The sequence below is a fragment of the Callithrix jacchus genome, chromosome X, assembly GCF_049354715.1.
Source record: "Callithrix jacchus isolate 240 chromosome X, calJac240_pri, whole genome shotgun sequence".
NCBI classification, from domain to species: Eukaryota; Metazoa; Chordata; class Mammalia; order Primates; family Cebidae; genus Callithrix; species Callithrix jacchus.
In genome coordinates, this window is record NC_133524.1 from 99,348 (window position 1) to 115,496 (window position 16,149).

General features: G+C 36.4%; 1 long non-coding RNA gene across 1 annotated transcript in view; it reads right to left on the minus strand.

Annotated features, from left to right (window-relative positions):
- LOC144581201 (uncharacterized) overlaps positions 1-7,122 on the minus strand; it is an 82,792-nt gene extending 75,670 nt beyond the window's left edge. Inside the window, exon 1 of the long non-coding RNA XR_013531757.1 lies at positions 6,854-7,122. This is a non-coding gene — a long non-coding RNA (uncharacterized LOC144581201). The remainder of the gene's footprint in view (positions 1-6,853) is intronic.
- Between the last annotated feature and the right edge of the window lie 9,027 nt (positions 7,123-16,149).

Here is a 16,149-nt window from a genome sequence, read left to right on the forward strand (position 1 = left end):
GATGCAAACAAAAACAAACAAATTAATGAAACAAACCATTAAATTGTAAGCTTGAATCCAATTACATCATTCAACCACTAATAAATCTATATTTAATAACGTTAAATGTTATTGAATCATACCACATACTCCAATTAAAGTGCCAGAATTGATTTAAAAAACCCACAAGACCCAGTGCTGTATATGAAATACACACTTTGAATAGAAAAAAAGAAGACAAATATACGTAGGTCTAAATAAGTACATTTGAATTTTTTTAAGACAGTGTCCTACCCTATCTCCTAGGCTGGAGTACAGTGGTGCAATCTCTGCTCACTGTAAACTCCGCCTCCTGGGTTCGAGCAATTCTCCTGCCTCAGCCTTTTGAGTAGCCGGGAATACAGAAACCTGCCACCATGCCTAGATAAATGTTGGGGTATTTTTAATAAAACTGGGGTTTCACTGCATTGGATAGGCTTGTCCTAAACTTTTGACCTCAAGTGATCTACCTGCCTCAGCCTCCCAAAGTGCTGGGATTGCAGGTGTGAGCCACTGTACCTGACCCTAAATGAGTACATTTAAAATGATATACTATGCAAACAGTCAGCAATGGAAGTGTGAAGAAGCTATATTAATACCAAATAAAATATGCTTAAGTCAAAACAGTATTTCCAAAGATAAAGAGGGATAGTTCATGATTACAGAAGAGTCATTTCATCAAAAAAATGGATTAAAAATAATTTGTGCGTCAATTTGCACAAAACAAAATTGAACTAAAGGAATAAACAAACAATCCACAATTTTGATTGGTGATTTTAATACCCATCTCCCAAGCAATTGATAGATAAACTAGACAAAATCTTAGTCAAGATGCAGATGACCTGAACAACACTCTCCACCATCTTAAACAAACCAATGGAAGATGACACCCAATAACCACAGAATACTGTATGTTTCAAGTACATGTAGTGTTCACTAGGATAGGTCACATGCTAGGTCATAAAACAAGACTGAATAGATTAAATCAAATTGAATTCATGCAGTGTATGTTACCTGACCACAATAGGATTAAAACAGAAATTAACAATAAGAGAACTAGGAAAGCTCCAAGTACTTGGAGATTAAATATAATACACAAGCCCAAGAAGAAAGCAAAAGGTAGAATATAAAATATTTTATTCTAAGGGATAATCAAAATACAACATGCCAAAACTTATGAATTACAGCTATGGGAATTCCCAGAGGGAAGTATAGCTGTATATGCTTATACTGCAATAGAAGAAAAAGAGAAAGGTCTAAAATCAATGACGTAAATGTTCACCTAAAGAAGATTGAAAACGCACACACACAGAGCAAAGAAAACTCCAACGAAGTAGTAAGAAGGAAACAATAAAGGTAAAGTTGCAGAGATAAACCAAATTGAAGACAGACAAAATAATAAAGAAAACTAACAAAGCAAAGAAGCTGGTTGTTTTAAAATATCAACATTAATAAACCTTAAGCTACTCTGATCATGAAAAAAAGAGAGGAAACACAAATGGTCAGTATCAATATCAGAAGTGAAAGCGAAGTGAAACTATCACTACAGATCCTGCAGACGTGAAAAGGATAATAAGAGACTATCATAAACAACGTCATGGTGACAAATTCTGCAACTTAGATGAAATGAACAAAGTATCTGAAAAATACAACAAAAACTAACACGAATTTTGCAGAAAATGTGTCCGGGAAAATTAAAAGATACATTAAACAAAAGAATATGCAAGCCACAGCCTGACAGAAAATGGTCATAAATCTATTTTCAGTAAAGAGCCTGATTTCCAGAATATAGAAAGCAGTTTCATAACCTGAAAATAAGGCTGGGCACAGTGGTTCACACCTGTAGTGCCAGTACTTTGGGAGGCCGAGGAGGATGAATGGCTTAAGGCCAGGAGTTTGAGACTAGTCTGGGCAACATGGTGAGACCCTGATACCTAGTATAAGTACAAAAAATTAGCCTTGTATGTTGGCTAATATCAATACAAAAAGTTAGCCTGGTATCAGCTAACTGGGAGACTGAGGTGGGAGGATCGCTTGAGCCCAGGAAGCAGAGGCTGTAGTGAGCCAAGATTGCACCATTGCCTTCCAGCCTGGATGACAGAACAACTAAAAGAAAAAAAGAGAACAATTACTGTTTAGAAGGGGAAAAAATTTGGGGAGCCACTTTGCAAAGATAATATACAAGTGGGACAAAATGGTTAACATCAAGGAAATGCAGATTAAAACCACAGTGAGATACTACTACACACCCCACAAAATAACTAGGTTGGGAAAGACTAAACACCAAATGTTGGCAAGAATACAGCACAACTATAACTATTGCTAATGGGACTATAAAACAGTACAACTACTTTGTCAAATTTCTGGAATTTTCTTATAGAACGAATATACATCTCATCTATAATAAATGTCCGAGTTAGGAATCTACCCCAATTAGTGAAAATACATGTTAATAAAAATACTTATAGAAGACCACAATAGCTTTACTCATAATAATCAAAAGTTGAAAATATTTCTGGTGACCACAAATAGAGGATCAGGTAGCGAACTACGTTATTTCATAGCATGAAATACTACTCAGCAATAAAAATGAAAGAGATACTGATATGTGTAACCTGACTGATAAATATAAAAATTATTTTGTGGACTGAAGGGAGCCTTATATATAGGGTTATCACAACATGATTCAAGTTATGTGGAATTTCTAAAGTTGGCAAACTTAGTCGACAATGAAAAAAATCCAAGGGTACAGAGCTGGAGACTGAGACAAGTCATGAGGAAACTTTCTGGGATTGTATTAGTCCGTTTTTTCACTGCTGAAAAAGACATACCTGATACTGGGTACTTTATTCAAAAAAGGTTTAAGGGACTCACAGTTGCACCTGGCTGGGGAGGCCTCATCATCACGGCAGAAAGTCAAAGGGACATCTTACATGGTGGCAGACAAGAGAGAAATGAGAAACAAGCAAAAGGGCTTTCCTCTTATAGAAGCATCAGCTCTTGTGAGACTTATTCACTATCACAAGAACAGTATGGGGGAAACTGTCACCACGATTAAATTCTCTCCCACCAGGTCCCTCCCACAACACGTGGGAATTCTGGGAGCTACAATTCAAGAAGAGATTTGGGTGAGGACACAGCCAAACCATATCAGGGATTATAGTAATGTTCTTTATTTGATAGAGTTTTGGGTTACACATATGTATACTTTTGTCAAAATTCGGTAAATACATACTTAAAATTTTTGCATTTCATCATTTGTAAACTTTACACCAAAAGGAACAAAAAAGGTACCAAATTCTAGTTAATGCACGTAGAGTTACTGATGTCTGCAATTTACCTTAAAATGCCTAAAAACTATAATGGATTACTGGATGGATAGAAAGATGGATCTATGGATGGACATGAGATAAAACAAGACTCCAAGTTGGTGAAGATACAGTTAAAGTGTTCACTGTAAAGTTTTTTCAGCTTTGTTGTACGTTCATAAATGTTCATGATAAAATATCAACGAAAACAATTTTCATCCCTCCTCCTCTGTGACAGCCTCAGCCTGAGAAACCCACAGTGGGAAGGGAAAGGAGGGCAGTGTGTTTGTTTATGACCACCCACCCTCACTTCTTAGCAGTGCTTTCTGGCTCTTCTAGGGTTGGATAGGGGCAGGGAGAAAGGAGAGACAGAGGAACAGATAGGGCTTTATTGAATAGTTCAGCTGTATTATGGTGTCACATTTTAGGAGCAGTCATGCAGTTTTGGGCCCTTTCTCATGCGTTCCTGAGAAATTCTCCTGGTAGGGATCTCTGACAGCAGTTCACTACCTCAGGTAATACAGTTTCTAGGAAGCCACTAAGAGCCCTCCTACCACCTGCCTCTGGGGGTCCTGGGCAGCCTCTTCCTTACCCCTGGCAGGAAGCTTTTCAGGGCAGCGTCCTCCTTAAAATCAATGGTTTTCTCTATTATGGAATTCCTATTTGGCCCATATAAAACATGCAAACACCTTTGTTTGGCTTAACTTGAAGTACGGGCCACTCCCAGCTCCAGTCTTTATCGCTTCTATCTGCCCCATTATTTCAACTTGGCCACAGCCTTTTGCCTTTGGATTGTATTCAGATGGGATAGCAGTTCCCCTGTTCTCCAGCCTTCAGGGACGTGAGCTAATCGGTTTGAATTGTTAATTAGAAGTTCCTGTTCATGCAGCTCGTTAGCTTTAAAATGAAGCAGCAGCATTTTCCCATCCATGAGAATTGGGTGAGGAGGGAGTTCATACGACACACAGCCCTTTCAAAAGTCTTCAGTGTAATTAAAAGAAAATGCCCAGTGTGGTGGCTCACATCTGTAATCCCAGTACTTTGGGCAGCTCAGGTAGGCAGATCATAAGGTCAGGCTTTGAAGACTACCCTGGCAAACATGGGGAGACATTCATTCCCAAAGCAAAATTTTGGAATTGTAATTCCAAAAGCAAAAATCCAACCACAAAAGATAAAGTCTTAATCAGTAGAGCTTTACAGAAGGAAGTAATGTAGGTAGTAAGGGCACTTTCGGAAATGTCTGGAATCAGAGGAGTCGATGTATCACCTGTTAGAAATTATACTCGCTTGGTAGCAAAATTTTCCTTGTGTTCACTTCAAATAATAGTCTTGTTTTAAAACCAACGCACAGTCAGAGGGTGACTTGGATGTTTATTTTTTATTCTCTTTCCTTGTTTTAAGAATGGATTTTTCCTAAATTCTAATTATTATTGTAACTTACATAAGTGCAGCCGATTTTGCTTTTAAGGATAAAACTACATTTAAGTAGCTTTGTCTGGATGATCAAAACCAGGCCCTGAAGAAGTGAGTTCCTAAAATGTAGGAACTTTGCTTATGTCTATATCTCAGTTGTGTTAAACAGAATAACTGGCGCAAATTAGCAAATGATGCACTGAGGAATCATAGAACAAAAGACTTTATGAAAAACTAAGTTTCAGATTCAGGGTGACGCTAAGGAGCTAGTGTACCAGAGGATGGTATGCCTTCTGCAATCACAAAAGCAGCATTCAGTCTGATCTGGGCTCTAAGAAGTGCTCCTTGAGACCTGACATTTTATCCTAACACTGCCACTAACAGGTTAAGTCAGAAAGAGTTCACTTCCCAGAGCTTTCGATTTCTGGTTTCCAAATCAGCACAATGAGAAACTGAAAAGAAGGAAAGAGGAAAAAAAGAGAGGGTCAGAGATCCCTCCTGCTTGTACAATGCCATGATTTGGACACAGGGTTTGGGCAACCATGGCCCATCCACCAATTCCTGCCTGTCGTCTCTTGTCAGACAGCTCATGAGCCACGAATGTGAAAGAATTCAAAAAAGTAACAATATTTTGGGACATGTCAACAATTACATAAAATGCAATTTTCAGTTCTCATAAAAGTACTTTGGAACTCAGCCCCACTCCTTTATTACCCATTTCTATGGCTGCTTTCACACCACAACCACAGAGATGAGTAGCTGTGACAGAGACCATATGGGCTGCCAAGCCTAAAATATTTACTGCCTAGACCTTTCCAGAAAAAAAAAAAGGATTGCTGATCTTTTACACAGACAATCAAGCAAGCGATCACCTGAGAACATTAAAATCTGTGTCTAGGACAAATGGGGCCTATATAAACTAGGGAATAATCTTCCCCACTACTTATGCAAGAACATTCACCCTTGAGAGAGCAGGCTACATGGCTTGGCAGCACTACTGCCACCAGTCCAGACTTCCCCTCACCTGTGCCCTATAAGTGACCAGCATTTCTAGGCATCCGTGGAGCAGCGGGGTGCATTCTCATGGCTGGCCCCACACCTTCCCTTCCTCCTGCTTCCTCACATTCTACTTTCTGAGTGGTTGTCAAAGGAACGCTGAATTTTGCTGTCACTTTTTCAGACCCCAATTCCACTTATGACAGTCTTGGTACCAGGAAGCATTCCAAGCTCCTATCTCATCACCACAACCGCCTGCTTCTCACTTAGTCCAGATGAGCTTGCCACAGTGCACTTGCTTTTTAATCGCCCTCTCTCTTCTTGCCTTCACCTCCTCTCCCTCCCTCTCTCCCTGGGTCTTTCTGTCACACGGGTGTGTGCACATACACAAGTTCCGATTAGATAAAAGAAGAAACACTTTTTAAGTTTCTTTCTAGGCCTAATAGAAAATTCTTTTTTTTTTTTTTTTTACAAAAACAGCTGTTTTTTTTCATTGCAAAAAATAATAAAATAGATTTATGAGGTACAGAGGCGTGCAGAAAAGTATTTTAGAAGTGGAGTCAGAACTCTACTGTGGAAAGGGGGCTTTCTTTGTGCCCCTCGCACTCATGGACACCATCTCTAATGCACCGTTCACGCCTAGACCCACGCCTCAGCCTTTCCGGTGGTCGTTCAGAGCCACCTGCCAGGCAGGCACTACCACGCCGGCCTCTCCGGAGCACAGACTTCTGCTCCGTCTACATCCCAGCCTGTTCACCCGAAGGGACCCAACAGCTGGGTCCCAGCCCCACTGCGGCAGAGGGCAGGGACCAGCACGCACACCCTCAAGTCTACATGAAGACCCTCCCCGAGACTGTCGCCAGCACCCACCCCTGGATCACCCTGGCCCTGGGCGACGGATGGGGGTCTGGGGCGCATGCCCCAGAGGCATGGAGGCAGAGAGGAGGCCAGCGGAAGTTAGAGGTCACTGGGACAGGCTTGTCTTCCCCTCCCTTCCAGCAGTGGCGGGCCCCAGTCCCCACCCCTCTCCTAGGCCCCCGGTCTGGTGGCACCATGACCACAAAGGGCAGCGAGGGTGCGTGCCCGACGCCTCGGTGCCTCGTGGTACCTGAACCCACTTGGTCGAGTGGCAGCTGCACCGCATCGCCGAGGGGCCGCAGCAGGGTGGAGTCCGTGGTACTGGCGGTGCCGGAGGGCGACGGAAAGTCTTAGACTAGGGACTGCTCTCCACCTTGCGCCCAGTGCCGCCCGCGCTCATTGCGAGTGACCGCTCCCTCGCCTCCAACTTCCAGCAACTCCCAACGCTGGTTCTCCACGTTGTGCACGCAGGCGCCGACAGCTGCCCACAGCACAATCCCGGCGTGGAACCCTGACGCGGCAGGCAATCAGAGAGCGCCGGCTGCACAGCGCCCCTCCCCCGTGCTGAGGGGCGGGGCAAAGGGAGGAGGCTCACGGGAAGGTTGTAGCCTGAGGGCGCCTCCTGGGCAGAGTGGGATGCCTTTCTGGGGTGAAACTTTAGAAGGGTGTCGTTGCCCCTTCGCCCCTCCCTTTTTCCTCCCTGGAATGTCATGGCCATCCACCTCTCTCTAGGAGGGACAGCACGCAACCTAGGGGTGGGCAGTGGCCCCCCAAAAAAACAGCAAAGTGAGGGACGTCCAAAGCATTGCTGGGGACATTGGGGACCAAGCTTGGGCCTGGGAGGAGGCGAACGGTGAACCAAACCTAGCTGAAAAGCCCTTTTGTCTTCAAAACTGCTGTGTAAAAGCCCAAAGTGGAAAACAATCCCGTGGTCTGACCCTTTCAGTCCCCCTCCAGCTGCACCTCAGCCATCCAGGCGGAGCCAGGTGTTCCTGGGTTGGATGCCTGTGGTTGCGGGGAGATGGACTCACCTTTGTTGCGTTAAAATTTAGTTCTTTGGTAGCCACCCGCTCTTATTGAACGTTCTGCCTTCCTCCTCAAAGAGGTGGTTTCTAAGCATCCCTTCACCCCCTGAGCACAGTCACCCTCAGACTTTTGAATTCTGCATGTCCGCATACCTTCTGGGTGTTGAGGGAGGGTTATATACATGTGTAATTCATTTGCCCCAAACTTCATAAAAGTAATCCATTTGGGCTCTTTGAAAATGCAACATCAACTTTTGTTCAGCAGACGTTTAGAAGAGGAATGCCACAGGAGGGTTCCTAATTCCCCTTGGGAGCTCAAGACTTAAGGGTTTGGCAGTTTGTGATTTGGGTAAAAATAGTGTTTACTGGGAGTTTAACTACATGTTTTAATACTTTAGGTAGAATAGCTCAATAATAAAATAGATTTTATTACATTCAGGACTGAATAAAGACTGTTAGAAAAAATATACAATGCCTTATTCTACTTAGTTTTGGATTATATACACCAACTCAGTATGCTCGCTCAGGGAAAATACGGAAATTTTAATTTTATGCGAATCGAAAAAAATCTAAATATTATCTAGGCACCCCAATGTTAAAAGCAAAATTGCTGTGAATATAATCTGTCAGAAAAAATATACAATGCCCTTTTGTACTCTGTTTTGGAGTATATACACCAATTCAATATGCTCTCTCATGTAAACTACCAAAATTCTAACTTTATGCGAATCGAAAAAAATCTAAATATTATCTAGGCACCCCAATGTTAAAAGGAAAATTGCTCTGAATATAATCTGTCATAAAAAATATACAATGCCCTTTTCTACTGTGTTTTGCAGTATATACACAAACTAAATATGCCCTCTCATGTAAAATACCGAAATTCTAATTTTACGCGAATCGAAAAAAATCTAAATAATATCTAGGCCTCCCACAGCTAAAAGAAAATGGCTCTGAATATAGTCTGTTAGTAAAAATATACAATACCTTATTCTACACTGTTTTGGAGTATATACAAAAACTCAATATGCTCTCTCATGTAAAATAACGAAATTCTGATTTTACGCGAATCAAAAAAAAATCTAAACAATATCTAGGCGCCCCAAAGTTAAAAGAAAATGGCTCTAAATATAGTGTGTTAGAGAAAATATAAAATGCCTTATTCTACTCTGTTTTGGAGTATATACACCAACTCAGTATGCTCTCTCATGTAAAATATAGAAATTCTAAATTTCCGAGAATCGAGAAAAATCTAAATATTATCTAGGCACACGAATGTTAAAAATAAATTGCTCTGAATATAATATGTCCGATAAATATACAATGCCCTTTTCTACTCTGTTTTGTAGTTTATACACCAACACAATATGCTCTGTTATGTAAAATACAGAAATTCTAATTCTACCCGAATCAAAAAAATCTAAATATTATTTAGTCAACCCAATGTTAAAAACAAAATTGCTCTGAATATAATCTGTCAGAAAAAATATACAATTCCTTATTCTACACTGTTTTGGAGTATATACACAAACTCAATATGCTCTCTCATGTAAAATACCGAAATTCTATATTTAAGCGAATCGAAAGAAATCTAAATATTATCTAGGCACCCCAATGTTAAAAGCAAAATTGCTCTGAATATAACCTGTCAGAAAAAATATACAATGCCCTATTCTACTCTGTTTTGGAGTATATACACCAACTCCATATGCTCTCTCATGTAAAATACAAAAATTCTGTATTTAAGCGAATGGAAAAAAATATAAAAATTATCTAGGCACCCCAATGTTAAAAGCAAAATTGCTCTGAATATAATCTGTCAGAAAAAATATACAATGCCTTTTCCGACTCTGTTTCATAGTATATAAAGTTAATATGCTCTCTCATGTAAAATACCGAAATTCTGATTTTATGTGAATCAAAAAAAATCTAAATAATACCTAGGCGCCCCACAGTTAAAAGAAAATGGCTCTGAATATACTGTGTTAGAGAAAACATACAATGCCTTATTCTACTCTATTTTGGAGTATATACACCAACTCAATATGCTCTGAAATGTAAAATACAGAAATTCTAATTTTATAAGTATCGAAAAAATCTAAATATTATGTAGGCACGTCTATGTTAAAAACAAAAGTCCTCTGAATACAATCTTTCAGAAAAAATATACATCGCCCTATTCTACTCTGTTTTGGAGTATGTATACCAACTCAGTATGGTTGCTCATTTAAAATACCGAAATTTTAATTTTACCCGAATCAAAAAAATCAAAATATTATGTAGGCAACCCAATGTTACAAACAAAATTGCTCTGAATATAATCTGTCACAAAAAATATTCAATCCCTTATTCTACTCTGCTTCGGAGTATATACACCAACACAATATGCTCTATAATGTAAAATACAGAAATTCTAATTTTACTGGAATTGAAAAAATCTAAATATTATCTAGGCACCTCAGTGTTAAAAGCAAAATTGCTCTGAATATAATCTGTCAGAAAAAATACACAATGCTCTTTTCTACTCTGTTTTCGCGTATATACACCAACTCAACCTGCTCTCTCATGTAAAATACGGAAATTCTAATTTTAGGTGAATCAAAAAAAATCTAAATAATATCTAGGCTCCCAAAAGTTAATAGAAAATGGCTCTGAATATTGTCTTTTAGAAAAATTATACAATGCCTTATTCCACTCTGTTTTGGAGTATATACATCAACTCAGGATGCTCTCTCAGGTCAAATATTGAAATTCTAATTTTACCCAAATCGAAAATAATTTAAATATTATCTAGGCAACCCAGGGTTAAAAAAAATTGCTCTGAATATATTTTGTCACAAAAAATATCTAATGCCCTATTCTACTCTGTTTTGGAGTAAATACACCAACTCAATATGCTCTCTGATGTAAAATACAGAAATTCTATATTTAAGTGAATCAAAAGAAATCTAAATACTATCTAGGCACCCTAATGTTGAAAACAAAATTGCTCTGAATATAAACTGTCAGAAAAAATATACAATGCCCTATTCTACTCTGTTTTTGAGTATGTACACCAACTCAGTATGCTCTCTCATGTAAAACACCGTACTTCAAATTTTACGTGAATCGAAAAAAATCTAAATATTATCTAGACACCCCAATGTTAAAAGCAAAATTGCTCTGAATATAATCTGTCAGAAAAAATATACAATGCTCTTTTCTACTCTGTTTTGGAGTGTATACACCAAATCAATATGCTCTCTCATTTAAAATACAGAAATTCTATATTTAAGCGAATCGAAAAAATCTAAATATTATCTATGCACCCCAATGTTAAAAGCAAAATTGCTCTGAATATAGTCTGTCAGAGAAAATATACAATGTCATTTTCAACTCTGTTTTGTAGTATATTCATCAACTCAATATGCTTACTCATGTAAAATACAGAAATTCTAATTTTACCCAAATCGAATAAATCTAAATATAATCGGGGGAACCCTATGTGAAAAAAAGAATTGCGTTGAATATAATCTGTTGGAAAAAATATAGAATGCCCTATTCTACTCTGTTTTGAAGTACATACACCAACTCCATATGCTCTCTCATGTAAAATACAGAAATTCTATATTTAAGCAAATCGAAAGAAATCTAAATATTATCTAGGCACCCCGATGTTAAAAACAAAATTGCTCTGAATATAAACTGTCAGAAAAAATATACAATGCCCCATTCTACTCTGTTTTGGAGTATATACACCAACTCCATATGCTCTGTCATGTAAAATACCGAAATTATAATTTTACCCGAATCGAAAAAATCTAAATATTATCTAGGCACCCCAATGTTAAAAGCAAAATTGGGCTGAATATAATCTGTCAGAAAAAATATACAATGACCTATTCTACTCTTTTTTGGAGTATATACAAAAACTGAATATGCTCTCTCAGGTAAAATACCGAAATTCTAATTTTACGTGAATCGAAAAAATCTAAATAATATCTAGGCACCCCAAAGTTAAAACAAAATGGCTCTGAATATAGTCTGTTAGAAAAAATATGCAATAGCTTATTGTACTCTGTTTTGGAGTATATACACGAACTCAGTATGCTCTCTCATGTAAAATACAGAAATTCTAATTTTACCCGAATCAAAAAAATCTAAATATTATCTAGGCACACCAATGTTAAAAACAAAATTGCTCTGAATATAGTCTGTCAGAGAAAATATACAATGCTCTATTCTACTCTGTTTTGTAGTATATACACCAACTCCATATGCTCTCTTATGTAAAATACAGAAATTCTATATTTAAGCGAATGGAAAAAAATCTAAATAATATCTATACGCCCCAAAGTTAAAAGAAAATGGCTCTGAAAATAGTCTGTTAAAAAAAATATACAATGACTTATTCTACTCTGTTTTGGAGTATATAAACCAACTCAGTATGCTCTCTCATGTAAAATACCGAAATTCTAATTTTATGCGAATCGATATAAATCTAACTAATATGTAGCCACCCCAAATATAAAAGAAAACGGCTCTCAATATAGTCTGTTAGAAAAAATATACAATGCCTTATTCTACTCTGTTTTGGAGTATATACAACAACTCAGTATGCTCTCTCATGTAAAATACAGAAATTCTAATTTTTCTCTAATCAAAAAAATCTAAACATTATCTAGGCACCCCAATGTAAACACAAAATTGCTCTGAACATAATCTGTCATAAAAAATATTCAATGCACTTTTCTACTCTGTTTTGGAGTACATAAACCAACTCCATATGCTCTATCATTTAAATAAAGAAATTCTATATTTAAGCGACTCGAAAAAAATCTAAATATTATCTAGGCACCCCAATGTTAAAAACAAAATTTCTCTGAATATAATCTGTCATAAAAAATATACAATGCCCTTTTCTACTCTGTTTTGGAGTATATACACCAACTCAGTTTGCGCTCTGAAGGAAAATAGAGAAATTCTAATTTTACCCTAATCAAAAAAATCTAAATATTCTTTAGGCACCCCAATGTTAAAAACAAAACTACTCTGAATATAATCTGTCAGAAAAAATATACAATGCCCTATTCTACTTTTTTTTTTGGAGTATATACACCAAATCCATATGCTCTCTCATGTAAAATACAGAAATTCTAATTTTACTCGAATCGAAAAAATCTAAATATTATCTAGTCACCCCATTGTTAAAAACAAAATGGCTCTGAATATAATCAGTCAGAAATAATATACAATGCCCTATTCTACTCTGTTTTGGAGTACATACACCAACTCCATATGCTCTCTCATGTAAAATACGGAAATTCTATATTTAAGCGAATTGAAAAAATCTAAATATTATCTTGGCACCCGAAGGTTACAAGCAAAATTGCTCTGAATATAATCTGTCAGAAATAACATATAATGCCCTATTCTACTCTGTTTTGCAATATATACACCAACTCCATATGCTCTCTCATGTAAAATACTGAAATTCTAATTTTACGTGATTGGAAAAAAACCTAAAAAATATCTAGGCGCCCCAGAGTTAATAGAAAATGGCTCTGGATAAAGTCTGTAAGAAAAAATATACAATGCCTTATTCTACTCTGTTTTGGAGTGTATATACGAACTCAGTATGCTCTCTCGTGTAAAATACCAAAATTCTAATTTTACCCGAATCGAAAAAATCTAAATATCATCTTGGCACCCCAATGTTCAAAAAAATTGCTCTGAATATAATCTGTCAGGAAAAATATACAATGCCCTATACTACTCTTTCTTGGTGTATATAAACCAACTCAGTATGGTCTCTCATGTAAAATAGAGAAATTCTAAATTTACGTGGATCTAAAAAAATCTAAACATTATCTAGGCACCCCAAAGTTAAAAGCAAAATTGCTCTGAATATAATCTGTCAGAAAAAATATACAATGCCCTATTCTACTCTGTTTTGGAGTATATACACCAACTCCATATGCTCTCTCATGTAAAATACAGAAATTCTATATTTAAGCGAATAGAGAAAATCTAAATATTATCTAGGCACCCCAATGTCTAAAACAATATTGTTCTGGGTTTAATCTGTCAGAGAAAATATACAATGCCCTTTTCTGCTCTGTTTTGTAGTATATACACCAACTCAATATGCTCTTTCATGTAAAATACAAAAATTCTAATTTTACCCGAATCGAAAATATCTAAATATTATCAAAGAACCCCAATGTTAAAAACAAAACTGCTCGGAATATAATCTGTCATAAAAAATATACAATGACCTATTCTACTCTGTTTTGGAGTATATGCAGCAACTCAATATTGGCTCTCCTGTAAAATACCGTAATTCTAATTCTACGTGAATTGAAAGAAATATAAATAATACGTAGGCACCCCAAAGTTAAAAGAAAATGGCTCTGAATATAGTCTGTTAGAAAAAATATACAATGCCTCATTCTAATCTGTTTTGGATTATATACGCAAACTCAGTATGCTCTGTCATGTAAAATACCGAAATCCTAATTTTACCCGAATCGAAGAAATCTAAATATTATCTAGGCACCCCAATGTTAAAAACAAAATTGCTCTGAATATAATCTGTCTGACAAAATATACAATGCCCTATTCTACTCTGTTTTGGACTATATAAACCAACTCTATTTGCTCTCTAATGTAAAATACAGAAATTCTATATTTAAGCGATTCAAAGAAAATATAAGTATTATCTAGGCACCCCAATGTTAAAAACAAAATTGCTCTGAATATAAACTGTCAGAAAAAATATACAATGCCCTATTCTACTCTGTTTTGGAGTATATACACCAACTCCATATGCTCTCTTTTGTAAAATTCAGAAATTCTGTATTTAAACGAATCGAAAAAAATCTAAATATTATCTAGGCACTTTAATGTTAAAAGCAAAATTGCTCTGAATATAATCTGTCAGAAAAAATATACAATGCCTTATTCTACTTTGTTTTGGAGTATGTACACCAACTCAATATGCTCTCTGATATAAAATACCGAAATTCTAATTTCACATGAGTCAACGAAAATCTTAATATTATCTAGGCACCCGAATGTTAAAAGCAAAATTGCTCTGAATATAATCTGTCAGAAAATATATACAATGGCCTTTTCTACTCTGTTTTGGATTATATACACCAACTCAATATGATCTCTCATGTAATATACCGAAATTCTAACTTTAGGCGTATCGAAAAAAATCTAAATAATATCTAGGCGCCAAAAAGCTAAAAGAAAATGGGTCTGAATATAATCTGTCAGAAAAATATACAATGCCCTATTCTACTCTGTTTTGTAGTATAGACACCAACTTCATATGCTCTCTCATGTAAAATAGAGAAATTCTATATTTATGCGAATCAAAAAAAATCTAAATATAATCTAGGGTCCCCAATGTTAATAGCAAAATTGCTCTGAATATAATCTGTCAGGAAAAATATAAAATGCCTTATTCTACTCTCTTTTGGGGTATATACACCAACTCAGTGTGGTCTCTCATGTAAAATACCGAAAATATATTCTTACGTGAATCGAAAAAAATCTAAATATTATCTAGGCACCCCAATGATAAAACCAAAATTGCTCTGAAAATAATCTGTCATAAAAAATATACAATGCCCTTTTCCACTCTTTTTTGGAGTATATACACGAACTCAGTATGCTCTCTCATGTAAAATAGCAAAATTCTAATTTTACGAGAATGGAAAAAAATCTAAATAATATCTAAGCGTCCCAATGTTAAAAGAAAATGGCTCTAAATATAGTCTGTTAGAAAAAATAGACAATGCCTTATTCTACTCTGTTTTGGACTATATACACCAAGTCAGTATGCTCTCTCAAGTAAAATACCGAAATTTTATTCTGATGTGAATCGAAAAAAATCTAAATAATATCTAGGCGCCTCGAAGTTCAAAGAAAATGGCTCTCAATATAGTCTGTTAGAAAAAATATACAATGCCTTATTCTAATCTGTTTTGGAGTATATACACCAACTCAGGATGCTCTCTCATGTAAAATAGAGAAATTCTAATTTTTCCTGATTCGAAAGAATCTAAATATTATCTAGGCATCACAATGTTAAAAACAAAATTGCTCTGAATATCATCTGTCAGAAAAATTATACAATGCCCCATTCTACTCTGTTTTCGAGTATATTCACCATCTCAATATGTTCTCTCTTGTAAAATACAGAAATTCTATATTTAAGCAAATTTAAAAAAATCTAAATATTATCTATGCACCCCATGTTAAAAACAAAATTGCTCTGAATATAATCTGTCAGAGAAAATATATAATACCCTATTCTACTCAGTTTTGGGGTATATACACCAACTGCATATGCTCTCTCATGTAAAATACAGAAATTCTATATTTAAGCGAATCGAAAAATATCTAAATATTATCTAGGCACACGAAAGTTAAAAGCAAAATTGTTCTGATTATAATCTGTCAGAGAAAATACACAATGCCATTTTCTGCTCTGTTTTGTATTATATTGTTTTGTATTATATAAACCCACTCAATATGCT